This window comes from Apteryx mantelli, chromosome 9, assembly GCF_036417845.1.
Source record: "Apteryx mantelli isolate bAptMan1 chromosome 9, bAptMan1.hap1, whole genome shotgun sequence".
NCBI lineage: Eukaryota > Metazoa > Chordata > Aves > Apterygiformes > Apterygidae > Apteryx > Apteryx mantelli.
Window position 1 is genome coordinate 6239934 of NC_089986.1, and position 6503 is coordinate 6246436.

At 40.0% G+C, this 6503-nt stretch overlaps 1 protein-coding gene across 1 annotated transcript in view; it reads right to left on the bottom strand.

The window, feature by feature from the left end:
- Window positions 1-3373, bottom strand: part of LRRC31 (leucine rich repeat containing 31) — a 47743-nt gene extending 44370 nt beyond the window's left edge. The window contains exon 1 of the mRNA XM_013945189.2: window positions 3337-3373. The gene's annotated coding sequence lies outside the window, so the exon portion shown is untranslated. The remainder of the gene's footprint in view (window positions 1-3336) is intronic.
- Between the last annotated feature and the right edge of the window lie 3130 nt (window positions 3374-6503).

The window sequence follows — 6503 nt, forward strand, 5'->3', positions numbered from 1 at the left end:
CCAGGGGAGAGAGACTGAAATCTGGTTCTGAAGAGTGCGACTGCTTTTGTAAATGGCTCAGACGTGAGCAATTCCAAAAGCAGAGAAAGTCTGGATCCAACTTTGCAGGCTGGTTTTACTTCTGTGATAAAAGAAACAGATGATGTTTTGCACGTACTGGGCTTTTCTTCCCAAAACTACAAAAAGAATGACTTAACAGCTTCCTGTGCTGGGGGGAGATATGTCAGAGCAGCCAAAAACCAGTAAGGCCTGGACTGCATATAGCAGTAGAACAAAGTAGGAAGGAAAAGGATTCCCTAAACGGACATAATCGATTCTATTTCTAATGAAGGAAATACCACTGGTAATGAACGTTTCCTTTTCTACAAGCACTTCAGTAAGAATGAAAAGAAAAAAAAAGAAAAAAAATTAAAAAAGACATAGAATCACTAGACAGAGCCCTTTTTTCAGATTTTGATATCTTTTGGGGAATTATTTTTTTAAGTTAACATTTGAGGCCTTGCTGATTCCCAGCAGCAGCATGTTCTTTTTTGACTTTTAATACATATTCCAGGTGCAGAGGGCGTAGCCAGCAAGCGCAAGTATATAACAAAGCTGACAGAACCGTGGTACCTGGCCGTGTTCTGGTTGTTACAGCTGTCTCCTACATCAGTAAAGTTTTACGGGAAAGGTCACAGAAGCAGATACCACCACTGTTATGCCTGTGCTTAATAACTTTAACAGCTTTGCTGAGCGGAGCTGCAATCGTCTAACCCTATCCAGATTTCATTCTGATCGGGCATTAGTAAAGCAAACACAAATCACACCCAGTGGTTCAACAAAATGAAGGATGAATATTTGAATACGTGGCAACATATGTCCAAACTGCTCATAACCTTCCTCTACTGGTTTTGCATACAGCATGTGTTAACTGAACAGTGACAGCAGAGCACTTAACGGAATCTTATAATGGAAGAGCTCTCAGACCAACTGAACAGCAATCTAAACCCGGCATTTAAGATATCCCTCAGACTGAAACCTCTTAAGAAAAGGTTTTTTCCTGTCTAGGAAAAAAAAACAATCAACACCTGCAGTGTATCAGGAGAACGTTATTTTACTAGTATCAAAACTGTTAGCAAACCTTAAAAGGAAGGAAAAGGTACTTTTGAATATGTACATTATTTACCTCTAAAATATCACTGACCAAAGAAACCATATGGATTTTTTTCTGCGACAGTCAGAAAAAAGCCAAACTGGAAAAGACCAGGTAAATCTGGCACCACAAGACACCAAACTTTCTGCTTTAACCTTCTTAATAACCTTCAAAGGAAGTTTAAAGACTTAATAAAATATACTCAAGTATTTGTGCTAATAGAGTCATCAAGTGCTAAGAGGGCCTTTTCTTTTCTCTGTATTTACACTTGTGTTTTCTCTATTTTTTGCAACAACATACAGTATTCATTTAAAATATGTTCTACATTTTGGCAAGTGTACATTTACTGCTTATCAAATTTCATAAGGACCTTTTGTTTTAACAGGCTGCATTACTGTTCACGTTGACTGACTTTTCTGATTAAAGGCTTCCTTGCTATACATTAATGCAATACAGCTTCGAAAGACATGGTCAGGCTCAAAGTTGCTACTGATCTTCATACTAATCTGTTCCAATATAGGTGCTACATGAACAACCATGTTGGCATCACACTATAGTCTAGGCTCTGCAGGGGGTTCGTGAAGCACCCTTCTCCTTAGAGAATGCAACAATCATGTTAAGAAAGGACAGTTTTACTGAGAGGACAGTACCCTTTCTCTTCCCTCCTCCCATTAGTACTGCCTATATGTATTCTATACATACTTCTAGACTAAGGCATCTGAGCATTATGCAGTCTCCATCCAACCTCCATTCCCATCAACTTGTAGCTGTCCCTTTGAAGACTCCTCCTTTAAAAAAAGCAGTCATCAAAGCTCACACCATTGCAAGAGCCTGATACAGTAAATTGTACCGGAAAATAAATTTCTAATTAGAATGGGTAATTCTGCGCATATATGAATAACCATCTGGACTTTCAAGAGTGTCATCATTTGTAGCATGGAGAACAGGGAAGTACGGAATCAGGCTTTGCAATGCAATCTACATATACCAGCCAAATAAGAAGGACTTTTGATTGCCATAGATGTGCAATGCATTTTACAAGCCAAGTGAATGACACTGCTAGCCTCACACAGCTTTCTATCCAGATCGGATAGATGTAGTACAAGACTATCTTGATACTCTTTCCCAAGGCCTGGTTTGTAGACAAAGTGTTCACTCTACTTCTAATACACCACCTGAAACTTTTTTGCTGAATCAGTCTCTTTTGTACTTCAGAATTATCTCCTACTCCTTACCATAAAAAATTACATGAGCTCTAATTTCCATCAGATCAGTAACATGCTTCTACTCTTTACAAAACACTTGGTCAGAGGAATAAGCACCATACCCTGTGAATCAGCCCATCTGACCTGATACTTTCACCTAACCCCTTAATTATTCACTGGTAAATAACGAGGGAGCTCGAGGAGGCTAGGTATTCATCAGGGTGCTGATGACTGCTACCCGTGCTGCTTGGCTTTGACTAAGCTAATGCGTGGACTGAGCTATCTTGATCCCAGGCAGGCTGATAATCTCTCTTTCCAGATGCCCTGGTCAAATACATGCCTTGGGAGCATCACATTTCTGTAGTTATTGCCACAGGCAAGCTCCCAAAAGAGACTGAGTTATTTTATATGTCTACCTTTTCACTATAATAGGAATACATGATATGGTAAGGGAACAACTGGCCTCTCCTTTTTGTTTTGTGCTTTTTTTTTTTTTTTTTTTTTTGCTTTCTGCTTTTGCAGTTGCAAAGCCCTTTTCTTTCTTTGGACAGCTTTGCTCCAGTTACCACCTGTATTGGGGCCACACAGATTAATGTGTTGACTTGGCCTCTAAGTAGTCTTCTCCTTTGTCCCACAGCCAAGTTTACCTAAGTCTGTATTCTTCCAGGCAGACATTAGTTCTTCTACTATCCATGTGTTCATCTTAAAACAACAATTTTCCTGTCAGTAGGGATACATTCTTTTACTGCAGAAAAGGGGCAGAAACTACGCTACTGTCTGTGTTACATAGAGAATGATACAGTAGGTTTTCCTACAGTACAGTGAAGAAATGAACACGTTTTGCTTTTTTAAAATTTAAAAGTACATACATGTGGCACCTGTGTGTGTGTATTACTGAAACAGAAATCAATCAACCAAAATAGCAAACAGAAAAATCATTGCTAATCAAGGGTAAAAAAGAAAGCATTAAGCCAGCCTGGTTTCATCTTTGCTGATTACCTTTCAGCTAGAGGGCTCAAACAGTTCTGCTGGAGAGGAGTGTTGCTCAGTCTGTGATTCACGGGCCTCCAGCAGTCTGTACACAGTCTGCACTGAAAGATGGTCTGTAAAGCAATCACCAGCTTCTGGTCAAATCTGTTAATTTGAGAGATGTAAACTGAAGAATCACATTTTTATATAACAAAGATTTTTAACCCAAACATTTGTAATTACAACAGTAGAGTTATGATTTTATAAATAATAGCATTTAGTTACTATCCCTTCCCACCACGGCCTAAAAATAGAGGAATATAATGAGCCCTTTTTTTCCAAGAACCTTAGCTGGTTCTTCAAAAAAATGAATTGATATATTTTCCATCTCACACATTTTTATGTCCAGGTACATCCCCACTGACTCCAGCACAGGCCATTGGAGCAGCTGAATTAAAAGGGATCTTTAGGAAGAGCTATATGCCACTCTACTTTATGAGAGTCATATCCTTATTAGCGTTCATCAGTCATTGCTAAAATAAAAATGCATTCTTGCAATGAACAATGCTGGGTATTTAAAATAGATGCAAATAATTACATAAGCATCAGAACCAGGGGAAATTCATTCTTAGTTCAACTATGTTTTTTGTAAGTTATATGTGCCAAAAAATTCTGAGCTGAATAAAAGTTAAAAGGAACTTGCAAGAATGAAAGTATACAAGAAGCTTCTTAGTGAAAGGTATATCTAGAGACTTTTCTAAAAAATCTTTGTTATTGTACTAAATTATAAACTAAGTGGCTAACTAAATATTTATAAGCTCCTGAGATGGAAGTGACTCAGGATACGTCTACACTGGAGTGTGCTTCAAAGTAATGACTCATGTATTTGTGGGTGGATGTTAGCTAAATCTCCCTTGAAAGTACATGTTGCTGTATGGTACAGAGTTGGTATTCCTTATATTTTGAACCTGTATTGGTGCTGAAGCTAACAGGATAAAATGGGAGGTCATTCCACAGCCTGCAGCACGCTATCATCTGTAGATGCTCTAGGAAATGGTTCCTAATGTATCGTGGGGGAATCTGTCTATCCTCCCTGCATAGGGGATAGGATAGGCAGTCTACGGAAGTCTTTTTCTTTCTTTTTTTAAGCCTGTCAACATATCATTTGAGGTAATTTTGATTTTTATTCTCCCCTCTCTTCCCCTAGAGCAGAAGGATTAACCGTGGGTCCAGCGGATAAGCTTCCTACAAGTGGGTTGTTTGTTCAACAGAACAGACGCTTGCTCAGGCTTCTGGTGTCACTTCACTTTCTGTATCGCAGAAGGCAACGCAGCTCTAGAGATAATTTGCAACATGCTCGACAATAATGCAATTGCCAATGTGTAGAGCTGCAACTCAGGTACGTGTTAGCTAGACCACAGCAGTGTAAGACCACATCATCTGACGGATCCAGGATGACCAACGCTGAGCCCAAAACAATGTGACCACCAATAAACTGCCACCCAGGAACAAGTGAATATAAGGACATAAGAAAATATATACCAGACAGACCAGAACACTGCCTAACTCGGTGTCCTGTCTCAGAGACCAAGAGAGGGTGCCTAGAGCAGAGTATAAGCACAAAGCAAGCATATAATAATAGCTTCTCAGAATACTGCCTTTATCTCTAGGGATCTGTAACTCAAATAACCAGAGGTGATACTTTACATTCAACAGCTCCTGATGGATTTTTGTTTCATGAACATATCCAGTTGTTTTGTGAACTCTCATAAACTTCCAGCATCCATAGTGCCACATTAGATCACACAGTTGGGGTAAGGTAAAGAGAAGGAAAGAAAAGAGGATAATGAAATGTTGTGGGTTTGGCTTCAGTTGAAAAAAGGAAGCCACTCTACTTGCATGCAACATCCTTCACAACAGCAATTTAAGTGGTCATGATTCTGAAACCTGGCTCTGATAAAAATGGCATTTGGCACTTAACAGGCTGTAAATCTACTGCACCGTTGTGGCCTGCTCCTTTTCCAGCCTGCTACACTTGACGGAGACATTGATCTTAAACACGTGCAGTTTGAATCTTCACTTCCCCACCCTGGCTTTTCTGCCACTTGCTTCTCTCCTGTTCCCCCACCACACTTCTGACTATAAGCTTGTCTCATGTAAGATTCAGTCTGGACAGGCTCTGGGCTGCGTAGTGATAGTAAGTGCACGGCCTGCTGCCTCACGGGACAGGTGTATAGAGGACACATTCCCAGGCCCACTTTCTATCAGTTCTTTCCATAGCTCTGCTTGAGGTAATCAATCTGCTTGACACCCAGCTCTACCAGCTGTCCTGGGAACAGCTTCCACAAGTTAATGCTTCTAAAGCTTCAGATGAATTTAAAGTTCTCTGGAGAAAACAGGACAGGGATTAACCAGAAATTCAAGGTGCTTTTCTGGCAGCTAAGAGCTTGATGTACTGCAGAAATGAACTGCAGATAATATACCACACCACATGCGAAATGAAGAGTTAAATGTGAAAGACAGGTTTAGGAATCAGCAGCAGACTCCAAGATATAGAAGGCATATGGGAAGCAGCATTTTATAAGGGCCAGAAAATAGTTATAAGGAATTCTAAGAACGGCAAGGGATGATTATCTGGAATGAGGCCAAACCACATGGCTATTGCTCTCTGCACAAGGTGGGCAGCTAGAAGACAGGAGTACACCTCCAAATAGCCTCTCCCAGGTAGCTGGGAGGAACCTCCCATCTGAAGTTCAGTTTGCGCCTATGCTGGATTAGCAGGGCTCTGAGATACTGTCCTAAAACCCTTCCTGTAGGCATCAATTTAATAAACTGGGCTGCTGTTTTAATAGCAGAGATTTCCTACGTTACACACACCACAAAAAGGTGTGGTTTCCCCACAGACAGTGTGCTTTTCCAAGGAATGACATTTAGTGCCCACACTGTAAATGCACGTTATGTCTTATACCAAAAAAATAAAGCTTTCTTACAATAGTACTAGAAGCTTCTCATAGAGGATTTTTATCATTACAGCAACAGGCTTTTTTTCATTATTCTATTTGTCACATCATATTTTACGTGCTGTCCTGATCTGATACTTGGGTGCTTTGGTTGTTGAACCATTCCATCGCTTCAGCACCAACAGAAGACTGTTATTACTAGCAAACCATGAGTTATAGATGGCTAAAATCTCTTCT